Here is a 13,084-nt window from a genome sequence, read left to right as displayed (position 1 = left end):
GCAACGGCGCACAGTTAGGGGGAACACTTTCTTGAAATTATTATGAGGGGTCATCTTATTTATGTTGGAAATATGCCCTAGAGGCAATAATAAAAGCATTATTATTATATTTCCTTGTTCATGATAATTGTCTTTATTCATGCTATAATTGTATTATCCGGAAATCGTAATACATGTGTGAATAACAGACACCAACATGTCCCTAGTAAGCCTCTAGTTGACTAGCTCGTTGATCAACAGATAGTCATGGTTTCCTGACTATGGACATTGGATGTCATTGATAACGAGATCACATCATTAGGAGAATGATGTGATGGACTAGACCCAATCCTAAACATAGCACAAGATCGTATAGTTCGTTTGCTAGAGTTTTCCAATGTCAAAGTATCTTTTCCTTAGACCATGAGATCGTGTAACTCCCGGATACCGTAGGAGTGCTTTGGGTATACCAAACGTCACAACGTAACTGGGTGACTATAAAGGTAGACTACGGGTATCTCCGAAAGTGTCTGTTGGGTTGACATGGATCAAGACTGGGATTTGTCACTCCGTATGACGGAGAGGTATCACTGGGCCCACTCGGTAATGCATCATCATAATGAGCTCAAAGTGACCAAGTGTCTGGTTACGGGATCATGCATTATGGTACGAGTAAAGTGACTTGCCGGTAACGAGATTGAACGAGGTATTGGGATACCGACGATCGAATCTCGGGCAAGTAACATATCGATTGACAAAGGGAATTGCATACGGGGTTGATTGAATCCTCGACATCGTGGTTCATCCGATGAGATCATCATGGAGCATGTGGGAGCCAACATGGGTATCCAGATCCCGCTGTTGGTTTGACCGGAGAGTCGTCTCGGTCATGTCTGCTTGTCTCCCGAACCCGTAGGGTCTACACACTTAAGGTTCGGTGACGCTAGGGTTGTGAAGATATGTATATGCAGAAACCCGAATGTTGTTCGGAGTCCCGGATGAGATCCCGGACGTCACGAGGAGTTCCAGAATGGTCCAGAGGTAAAGAATTATATATAGGAAGTGCTGTTTCGGCCATCGGGACAAGTTTCGGGGTTATCGGTATTGTACCGGGACCACCGGAGGGGTCCCGGGGGCCCACCGGGTGGGGCCACCTGTCCCGGGGGGCCACATGGGCTGTAGGGGGTGCGCCTTGGCCTACATGGGCCAAGGGCACCAGCCCCACTAGGCCCATGCGCCTAGGGTTTCAATGGGGAGGAGTCCAAGTGGTGGAAGGCACCTCTAGGTGCCTTGGGGGGGGAGGGAATCCTCCCCCTGGCCGCCGCACCTAGGAGATCAGATCTCCTAGGCTGCGCACCACCCCCCTTGGCCCTCCTATATATAGTGGGGGAGTGGAGGGATTTCATAAACCAGCCCCTGGCGCCTCCCTCTCTCCCCGTTACGTCTTTCTCGTGTAGTATAGGCGAAGCCCTGCTACTGTGACGCCCTGCATCCACCACCACGCCGTCGTGCTGCTGGATCTTCATCAACCTCTCCTTCCCCCTTCCTGGATCAAGAAGGAGGAGACGTCTCCCGTCCCGTACGTGTGTTGAACGCGGAGGTGCCGTCCGTTCGGCGCTTGGTCATCGGTGATTTGGATCACGTCGTGTTCGACTACATCATCACCGTTCTTTTAAACGCTTCCGTGCGCAATCTACAAAGGTATGTAGATGCATCCAATGGCTCATTGCTAGATGAACTCCTAGATGATCTTGGTGAAACGAGTAGGAAATTTTTTGTTTTCTGCAACGTTCCCCAACAATTTACTACCGTTGTTCTAAGTAAACAAGATGCAAAACATGATAAACATCACATGCAATCAAATAATAGTGACATGATATGGCCAATATCATATAGCTTCTTTGACCTCCATCTTGGGGCTCCATAATCATCTTGTCACCGGCATGACACCATGATCTCCATCATCATGATCTCCATCATCGTGTCTCCATGAAGTTGCTCGCCAACTATTACTTCTACTACTATGGCTAACACGTTTAGCAATAAAGTAAAGTAATTTACATGGCGTTTCTCAATGACACGCAGGTCATACAAAAATAAAGACAACTCCTATGGCTCCTGCCGGTTGTCATACTCATCGACATGCAAGTCGGGATTTCTATTACAAGAACATGATCTCATACATCACATATATATCATTCATCATTCATCACAACTTTGGCCATATCATATCACATGACACTTGCTGCAAAAACAAGTTAGACGTCCTCTAATTGTTGTTGCAAGTTTTACGTGGCTGCAATAGGGTTCTAGCAAGAACGTTTTCTTACCTACGTAAAAGCCACAACGTGATTTGTCAACTTCTATTTACCCTTCATAAGGACCCTTTTCATCGAATCCGCTCCAACTAAAGTGGTAGAGACAGACACCCGCTAGCCACCTTATGCAACTAGTGCATGTCAGTCAGTGGAACCTGTCTCACGTAAGCGTACGTGTAAGGTCGGTCCGGGCCGCTTCATCCCACAATACCGCTGAAGCAAAATAAGACTAGTAGCGGCAAGAAAGTTGACAACATCTACGCCCATAACAAATTGTGTTCTACTCGTGCAAAGAGAACTACGCATAGATCTAGCTCATGATGCCACTGTTGGTGAACGTTGCAGAAAACAAAAAAATTTCCTACGTTTCACCAAGATCAATCTATGGAGTCAACTAGCAACGAGAGGAGAGTGCATCTACATACCCTTGTAGATCGCGAGCGGAAGCGTTCAAGAGAACGGGGATGATGGAGTCGTACTTGCCGTGATCCAAATCACCGATGACCAAGTGCCGAACGGATGGCACCTCCGCGTTCAACACACGTACGGAGCGGATGACGTCTCCTCCTTCTTGATCCAGCAAGGGGGAAGGAGAGGTTGATGAAGATCCAGCAGCACGACAGCGTGGTGGTGGATGCAGCAATGATCGCAGCAGGGCTTCGCCGAGCTTCTGCAAGAGGGAGAGGTGTAGCAGGGGAGAGGGAGGCGCCAAGACTTGAGGTGCGGCTGCCCTCCCTCCCCCCTTTTATATAGGCCCCCTGGGGGGGCGCCGGCCCTGGAGATGGGATCTCCCAAGGGGGCGGCGTCCAAGGGGGGTGGAGTGCCCCCCAAGGCAAGTGGAGGCGCCCCCCACCCTAGGGTTTCCAACCCTAGGCACAGGGGGGCCCAAGGGGGGGGGGGCGCACCAGCCCAGTATGGGCTGGTTCCCCTCCCCACTTCAGCCCATGGGGCCCTCCGGGATGGGTGGCCCCACCCGGTGGACCCCCGGGACCCATCCGGTGGTCCCGGTACAATACTGGTGACCCCGAATCTGTCCCGATGGCCGAAACTACACTTCCTATATATAATTCTTCACCTCCGGACCATTCCGAAACTCCTCGTGACGTCCAGGATCTCATCCGGGACTCCGAACAACTTTCGGATTACTGCATACTCATATCTTTACAACCCTAGCGTCACCGAACCTTAAGTGTGTAGACCCTACGGGTTCGGGAGACACGTAGACATGACCGAGACGGCTCTCCAGCCAATAACCAACAGCGGGATCTGGATACCCATGTTGGCTCCCACATGCTCCTCGATGATCTCATCGGATGAACCACGATGTCGAGGATTCAAGCAACCCCGTATACAATTCCCTTTGTCAATCGGTACGTTACTTGCCCGAGACTTGATCGTCGGTATCCCAATACCTTGTTCAGTCTCGTTACCAGCAAGTCACTTTACTCGTACCATAATGCATGATCCCGTGATCAACCACCTGATCACATTGAGCTCATTATGATGATGCATTACCGAGTGGGCCCAGAGATACCTCTCCATCATACAGAGTGACAAATCCCAGTCTCGTTCGTGCCAAGCCAACAGACACTTTTGGAAACACCTGTAATGTACCTTTATAGTCACCCAGTTACGTTGTGACGTTTGGTACACCCAAAGCACTCCTACGGTATCCGGGAGTTGCACAATCTCATGGTCTAAGGAAATAGATACTTGACATTGGAAAAACTCTAGCAAACGAACTATACGATCTTGTGCTATGTTTAGGATTGGGTCTTGTCCATCACATCATTCTCCTAATGATGTGATCTCGTTATCAATGACATCCAATGTCCATAGTCAGGAAACCATGACTATCTGTTGATCAACGAGCTAGTCAACTAGAGGCTTACTAGGGACATGTTGGTGTCTATGTATTCACACATGTATTACGATTTCCGGATAACACAATTATAGCATGAATAAAAGACAATTATCATGAACAAGGAAATATAATAATAATCCTTTTATTATTGCCTCTAGGGCATATTTCCAACAATTTTCTGAATCCAAACAAAATGAAGCATATACCGTAGGTTGTTCTATTGTTGATCCAACCACATGCTCTGTTTCTGCATGCCATCGAAGCTTTATTTTCAAATCCCCTTTTTCTGCACGACGATTGAAAAGAATGCAGGAGTCGGAGAATGAACAAAATTGCTTTGAACTTCATAGCAGCAGACTAAATTCCTAAAGGCAAAAAAAATTTAGTACTACAGGATATACCTTCAGAGTTTATGACAGTTCTAATAAATATATGATGTTGATTGGTTAGCTGAGTTAGAAGTAGAGCTATTCAAATATATTTACTCTGACAAGTGCAAAAAATCCTTATACTCCTAGCTATATGTTTATCCTATATCTACTTCTCACATTATACATATGCTCCACTACAAAGGGGTCTAAATAATAACATGATTTTTTTCAGTTAAAGTTCCAAGCAACTTTCCTGTGTGAATCTGAGAATCTCACTAAAACCTGTGTTTCATTGTTTATATTCAGCCTATCGAGTTGAGTTTCAGACTGATCATAAACATACCTCAGTTTAAGATGTGATGCTGATTTGATTTGTGTGCTGCACCATTGTCCATATCTTCGATTTCAAGTAGTTCCATGGCAAATCAAATACATTTTTTCTTTGTTTATGACAATACATATTTGACAGGTTAAAGCATGTACTATTGTGTATACTGAAGTGCAACAAGCCTTTCCCAGTAGTAAAACTGAAAGTATATATAGCTTATGTGTACTGTACTTTCAGTAATATAGATGCCAATATCATTACTTTTTTTAGTTAGGGGTGGTGGTTATTCACTCACAGTCAGGTTCAATGCTCATCATGTTATTTCCTTTCCAAAGATACCTCGGTGTTCTATGGTTAGAAATAGAAGATAGCATACACGAGGCCAAATCTTGACATGATTCAGTCATCCACATATTCTAGAAACAACAGATCAGATTTAAACAACTATCTTAGGAGTAGCAGACACATCTACATCTATATCTATTACCTACTAATAAAGCAAGATGCATTTCTCTAAATTTCTAATCCTTTCACCTTCTAAAATTATTAAAACCGATCGAGCTAGCCCACCTCGGCTGCAAGCAAGGATTGTTCTACAATAGTCCCGCCTCGGTTTCTTACATAGAATTTCTCCAATTCATATATGTCTTTGATTTTCTCGGTATTAAGGAGCTAACTTGAAAATCAATGAGCCCAGGTTAAGGACCGACGTGACAGAGAAATAAAGGAAGAAAATTGCTTTGAGGACAACTGCATCTCAAACGACATGAGACGTGACAAAGAAGTAAAAGGGAAGGAAAGAACTAGGAGAAAGACCCTCGATTATTTATAGGGACTCGAATTGGAACACACATGATACATGACAGAGAAATAAAAAGGAAGGGAAGAAGTTAAAGAAAAACATGGTGCAAGCTATGCGAGCCGCCACCAGAAATTGTAGCATCTAAATGAAAGACTATTATCAGGTTCTGTATTTATACCATTTACAGCAACTGGTTTTTGTGCCTTGGGCTGTGATCCTAAAAATACATTGATGCATAGTTCATACAAATACAATTTGACGCTACAACTGGTTCATACAATCAATTTATCTAAAAAAGGGAAGAAAAAAAATCAAGCAATCTTTCGAATTTATGCATTGTCACATTGAACCAAAGTGTTCAAAGACACGAAATCACCATGGTCAGAGAAAAAAAACTGATAGCACCTTGAGCAGGCCTCAGTTCCCACACCCCTGCTTAGAAGACTGGATTGGAGCTGACTTCCGTGGGCTTGCCTTTGACCCAAGTCTCCTGACTGAAGCCAAAATCTTGGATCGAAGCCATAGACGAAAATCAAACGCGTCAACCAAATCCCTAGACAAAAAGAGGCGGCAACTTAAAATCACTCTCCGGGCCACTAACCACCATGGATGTGCCGCCCACAAACCTATGGATCGGGAGCGGTGCTTCATATTGTGATGTGCCACCTCAGTGCCGCCGGGCATGGGCCATTGCTCCCAGCGATGCTGGAGGCTCTGCCCCGCTCCCTCCGCCCGACAAAGTGTGGATCTGCAGGGAGGTGGAAGCTGCACGGGAGAGAAAGGTCAGATATGAGAGAAGAGAGATGGGAGAATAAGGAGAGGAGGCGGAGGTCGGCAGGCGACTTGGGAGACGGCGGCGGCTCATCAATGTCTCTGATGGCAGCGGGGTCGTGTGGTGTCGAGGTGGCAGAAGAAGCTCGGGTGGGGATGAGATCCTCCTCTAGAATCCTCTCTCCTCATTAGGGAAAGGATGTGTGGCCTCAACCACGTGACCAAGAGCTACTTCGTGGAGCCCGTGGCCGCCCACTTACCAAAAGGAGCTTGTGACACGAGGCAAACATGCGGTACGCCGGGGACAGGATGAACACGTACTAAGTGTTGGAAATATGCCCTAGAGGCAATAATAAAAGCATTATTATTATATTTCTTGTTCATGATAATTTTCTTTATTCATGCTATAATTGTGTTATCCAGAAATCGTAATACATGTGTGAATAATAGACACCAACATGTCCCTAGTAAGCCTCTAGTTGACTAGCTCATTGATCAACAGATAGTCATGGTTTCCTGACTATGGACATTGGATGTCATTGATAACGAGATCACATCATTAGGAGAATGATGTGATGGACAAGACCCAATCCTAAACATAGCACAAGATCGTATAGTTCGTTTGCTAGAGTTTTCCATGTCAAGTATCTTTTCCTTAGACCATGAGATCGTGTAACTCCCGGATACCGTAGGAGTGCTTTGGGTGTACCAAACGTCACAAACGTTAACTGGGTGACTATAAAGGTATACTACGGGTATCTCCCAAGTGATTGTTGGGTTGACACGGATCAAGACTGGGATTTGTCACTCCATATGACGGAGAGGTATCACTGGGCCCACTCGGTAATGCATCATCATACTGAGCTCAAAGTGACCAAGTGTCTGGTCACGGGATCATGCATTACGGTACGAGTAAAGTGACTTGCCGGTAACGAGATTGAACAAGGTATTGGGATACCGACGATCGAATCTCGGGCAAGTAACATACCGATTGACAAAGGGAATTGTATACGGGATTGATTGAATCCTCGACATCGTGGTTCATCCAATGAGATCATCGAGGAGCATGTGGGAGCCAACATGGGTATCCAGATCCCGCTGTTGGTTATTGGCCGGAGAGTCGTCTCGGTCATGTCTACATGTCTCCCGAACCCATAGGGTCTACACAGTTAAGGTTCGGTGATACTAGGGTTGTAGGGATATGTATATGCAGTAACTCGAATGTTGTTCGGAGTCCCGGATGAGATCCCGGACGTCACGAGGAGTTCCGGAATGGTCCGGAGGTAAAGAATTATATATAGGAAGTGCTATTTCGGCCGTCGGGACAAGTTTCAGGGGTCACCGGTATTGTACCTGGGACCACCGGAAGGGTCCCGGGGTCACGCGGGTGGGGCCACTGCCCCGGGGGCCACATGGGCTGTTAGGGGTGTGCGCCTTGGCCTACATGGGCCAAGGGCACCAGCCCCAAGAGGCCCATGCGCCTAGGGTTCAAGAAGGGAAGAATCCCAAAGGGGGAACGCACCTCCTAGGTGCCTTGGGGAGGAGGGATTCCTCCCTTGGCCGCCGCCCCCCTAGGAGATTGGATCTCCTAGGGCCGGCGCCCCCCCCCCTTTGGCCCTCCTATATATAGTGGGGAGATGGAGGACTTCTCACCCCACGCCTTTGGTGCCTCCCTCTCCCTCTCCAACACATCCTCCTCCTCCATAGTGCTTGGCGAAGCCCTGCCGGAGTACTGCAGCTCCACCACCACCACGCCGTCGTGCTGCTGCTGGAGCCATCTTCCTCAACCTCTCCTTCCTCCTTGCTGGATCAAGAAGAAGGAGACGTCACGCTGACCGTACGTGTGTTGAACGCGGAGGTGCCGTCGTTTCGGGCTAGGATCTCCGGTGATTTGGATCACGTTCGAGTACGCCTTCCTCAATCCCGTTCTTTGAACTTTCGCGCGTGATCTACAAGGTATGGATGCATAGCAACGAGATGGGAGAGTGTTGTCTACGTACCTAACGCAGACCGACTGCGGAAGCGTTGACACGACGCAGAGGAAGTAGTCGTATGTCTTCACGATCCAACCGATCAAGCACCGAAACTAGTGGCATCATGAGCTAGGTCTATGCGTAGTTCTCTTGCACGAGTAGAACACAATTTGTTGTGGGCCGTTGATGTTGTCAACTTTCTTGCCGCTACTAGTCTTATCTTTGCTTCAACGGTATTGTGGGATGAAGCGGCCCGGACCAACCTTACACGTACGCAGGGGGCACCGGTTCCACCGACTAACATGCACAAGTTGCATAAGGTGGCTGGCGGGTGTCTGTCTCTTCCTTTAGTTGGAGCAGATTCGATGAAAGGGTCCTTATGAAGGGTAAATAGAAGTTGACAAATCACGTTGTGGCTTTTCACGTAGTAAGAAAACGTTCTTGCTAGAACCCTAATTCAGCCACGTAAAACTTGCAACAACAATTAGAGTACGTCTAACTTGTTTTTGCAGCAAGTGCTTTGTGATATGATATGGCCAAAGTTGTGATGATGATGAATGATATATATGTGATGTATGAGATGTTCATGCTATTGTAATAGGAATCACGACTTGCATGTCGATGAGTATGACAACCGGCAGGAGCCATAGGAGTTGTCTTTATTTTTTGTATGACATGCGTGTCATTGAGAAACGCCATGTAAATTACTTTACTTTATTGCTAAACGCGTTAGCCATAGTAGTAGAAGTAATAGTTGGCGAGCAAATTCATGGAGATACGATGATGGAGATCATGATGATGGAGATCATGGTGTCATGCCATTGACAAGATGATCATGGAGCCCCAAGATGGAGATCAAAGGAGCTATGTGATATTGGCCATATCATGTCACTATTATTATTTGATTGCATGTGATGTTTATCATGTTTTGCATCTTGTTTACTTAGAACGATGGTAGTAAATAAGATGATCCCTCATAATAATTTCAAGAAAGTGTTCCCCCTAACTGTGCACCGTTGCGACAATTCGTTGTTTCGAAGCACCACGTGATGATCGGTTGTGATAGATTCCAACGTTCACATACAACGGGTGTAAGACAGATTTACACATGCAAACACTTAGGTTGACTTGACGAGCCTAGCATGTACAGACATGGCCTCGGAACACAGAAGACCGAAAGGTCGAGCATGAGTCGTATAGAAGATACGATCAACATGAAGATGTTCACCGATGTTGACTAGTCCGTCTCACGTGATGATCGGACATGGCCTAGTTAACTCGGATCATGTTATACTTAGATTACTAGAGGGATGTCTATCTAAGTGGGAGTTCATTGTATAATTTGATTAGATGAACTTAATTATCATGAACTTAGTCTAAAATCTTTACAATATGTCTTTTGTAGATCAAATGGCCAACGCTAATGTTGCCCTCAACTTCAACGCGTTCCTGGAGAAAACCAAGCTGAAAGATGATGGCAGCAACTATACGGACTGGGTCCGGAACCTGAGGATCATCCTCATAGCTGCCAAGAAAGAATATGTCCTACAAGCGTCCTAGAAGCACCGCTAGGTGACGCACCCATCCCAGAGAACCAAGACGTTATGAACGCTTGGCAGCAGCGTGTTGATGATTACTCCCTCGTTCAGTGCGGCATGCTTTACAGCTTAGAGGGGCTCCAAAAGCGTTTTGAGAGACATGGAGCATATGAGATGTTCGAAGAGCTGAAATGGTTTTTCAAGCTCATGCCCGGGTCGAGAGATATGAAGTCTCTGACAAATTCTTCAGCTGTAAGATGGAGGAAAACAGTTCTGTCAGTGAGCACATACTCACTATGTCTGGGTTACATAACCGCTTGACTCAGCTGGGAGTTAATCTCCTGGATGACGCGGTCATTGACAGAATCCTCCAGTCGCTTCCACCGAGCTACAAGAGCTTTGTGATGAATTTCAATATGCAGGGGATGGAAAAGACCATTCCTGAGGTATATTCAATGCTGAAATCAGCGGAGGTGGAGATCAAAAAGGAACATCAAGTGTTGATGGTGAATAAAACCACTAAGTTTAAGAAAGGCAAGGGTAAGAAGAACTTCAAGAAGGACGGCAAGGGGGTTGCCGCGCCCGGTAAGCAAGCTGCCGGGAAGAAGCCAAAGAATGGACCCAAGCCCGAGACTGAGTGTTTTTATTGCAAGGGAAGTGGTCACTGGAAGCGGAACTGCCCCAAATACTTAGCGGACAAGAAGGCCGACAACACTAAAGGTATATGTGATATACATGTAATTGATGTGTACCTTACCAGTACTCGTAGTAGCTCATGGGTATTTGATACCGGTGCGGTTGCTCACATTTGTAACTCAAAGCAGGAGTTGCGGTATAAGCGAAGACTGGCGAAGGACGAGGTGACGATGCGCGTCGGGAATGGTTCCAAGGTCGATGTGATCGCCGTCGGCACGCTACCTCTATATTTACCTACAGGATTAGTTTTAAACCTCAATAATTGTTATTTAGTGCCAACTTTGAGCATGACATTGTATCATGATCTCGTTTAATTCGAGATGGCTACTCATTTAAATCCGAGAATAATGGTTGTTCTATTTATATGAGAGATATGTTTTATGGTCATGCCCCGCTGGTGAATGGTTTATTCTTAATGAATCTCGAGCATAATGTTACACATATTCATAGTGTGAATAACCAAAAGATGTAAGGTTGATAATGATAGTCCCACATACTTGTGGCACTGCCGCCTTGGTCACATAGGTGTCAAACGCATGAAGAATCTCCATGCAGATGGACTTTTAGAGTCTCTTGATTACGAATCATTTGACACGTGCGAACCATGCCTCATGGGTAAAATGACCAAGACTCCGTTCTCAGGAACAATGGAGCGAGCAACCAACTTATTGGAAATCATACATACTGATGTGTGCGGTCCAATGAGTGTTGAGGCTCGCGGTGGCTATCGTTATGTTCTCACCCTCACTGATGACTTGAGTAGATATGGGTATGTCTACTTAATGAAACACAAGTCTGAGACCTTTGAAAAGTTCAAGGAATTTCAGAGTGAGGTTGAGAATCAACGTGACAGGAAAATCAAGTTCTTGCGATCAGATCGTGGGGGAGAATACTTGAGTCACAAATTTGGCACACACTTAAGAAAATGTGGAATAGTTTCACAACTAACGCCGCCTGGAACACCTCAGCGTAATGGTGTGTCCGAACGTCGTAATCGGACTCTATTAGATATGGTGCGATCTATGATGTCTCTTCCGATTTACCGCTATCATTTTGGGGCTATGCTTTAGAGACTGCTGCATTCACTTTAAATAGGGCTCCATCGAAATCCGTTGAGACGACACCGTATGAATTATGGTTTGGGAAGAAACCTAAGCTGTCGTTTCTAAAAGTTTGGGGATGCGATGCTTATGTCAAGAAACTTCAACCTGAAAAGCTCGAACCCAAGTCGGAAAAATGCGTCTTCATAGGATACCCTAAAGAAACTGTTGGGTATACCTTCTACCTCAGATCCGAAGGCAAGATCTTTGTTGCCAAGAATGGGTCCTTTCTAGAGAAAGAGTTTCTATTGAAATAAATAAGTGGAAGGAAGGTAGAACTTGATGAAGTATTACCTCTTGAACCGGTAAGTGGCGCAGCTCAAGAAAATGTTCCTGAGGTGCCTGCACCGACTAGAGAGGAAGTTGATGATGATGATCATGAAACTTCAGATCAAGTTGCTACTGAACTTCGTAGGTCCACAAGGACACGTTTCGCACCAGAGTGGTACGATAACCCTGTCTTGGAAATCATGTTGTTAGATAACAGTGGACCTTCGAACTATGAAAAAGCGATGGCGGGCCCAGATTCCGACAAATGGCTGGAAGCCATGAAATCCGAGATAGGATCCATGTATGAAAACGAAGTATGGACTTTGACTGACTTGCCCGTTGATCGGCGAGCCATAGAAAATAAATGGATCTTTAAGAAGAAGACAGACGCGGATGGTAATGTGACCATCTATAAAGCTCGGCTTGTCGCTAAGGGTTATAGACAAGTTCAAGGGGTTGACTACGATGAGACTTTCTCACCCGTAGCGAAGCTGAAGTCCGTCCGAATCATGTTAGCAATTGCCGCATTCTATGATTATGAGATATGGCAAATGGATGTCAAAACGGCATTCCTTAATGGTTTCCTTAAGGAAGAATTGTATATGATGCAGCCGGAAGGTTTTGTCGATCCTAAGAATGCTGACAAGGTGTGCAAGCTCCAACGCTCGATTTATGGGCTGGTGCAAGCATCTCGGAGTTGGAACATTCGCTTTGATGAGATGATCAAAGCGTTTGGGTTTATGCAGACTTATGGAGAAGCCTGCGTTTACAAGAAAGTGAGTGGGAGCTCTGTAGCATTTCTCATATTATATGTAGATGACATACTTTTGATGGGAAATGATATAGAACTTTTGGACAGCATTAAGGCCTACTTGAATAAGAGTTTTTCAACGAAGGACCTTGGAGAAGCTGCTTATATATTAGGCATCAAGATCTATAGAGATAGATCAAGACGCCTCATACGTCTTTCACAAAGCACATACCTTGATAAGATATTGAAGAAGTTCAATATGGATCAGTCTAATAAGGGGTTCTTGCCTGTGTTGCAAGGTGTGAAATTGAGCTCAGCTCAAT

At 45.8% G+C, this 13,084-nt stretch overlaps 1 long non-coding RNA gene across 2 annotated transcripts; it reads right to left on the bottom strand.

The window, feature by feature from the left end:
- Nucleotides 1-4,366: 4,366 nt before the first annotated feature.
- Nucleotides 4,367-6,426, bottom strand: LOC125548411. 2 transcript variants are annotated; one of them, XR_007301076.1, is made up of 3 exons: nucleotides 6,264-6,426; nucleotides 6,039-6,152; nucleotides 4,367-4,447 (listed from the first exon to the last, which is right to left on the bottom strand). It is a non-coding gene; the product is annotated as an uncharacterized LOC125548411 (long non-coding RNA). The 2 variants fall into 2 exon arrangements; XR_007301075.1 differs by lacking the exon at nucleotides 4,367-4,447 and adding an exon at nucleotides 4,876-4,929.
- Between the last annotated feature and the right edge of the window lie 6,658 nt (nucleotides 6,427-13,084).

Source organism: Triticum urartu, chromosome 3 (assembly GCF_003073215.2).
Source record: "Triticum urartu cultivar G1812 chromosome 3, Tu2.1, whole genome shotgun sequence".
NCBI lineage: Eukaryota > Viridiplantae > Streptophyta > Magnoliopsida > Poales > Poaceae > Triticum > Triticum urartu.
Note: the sequence above shows the minus strand (reverse complement) of the source record. Positions and strands in the feature narration are given on the sequence as shown.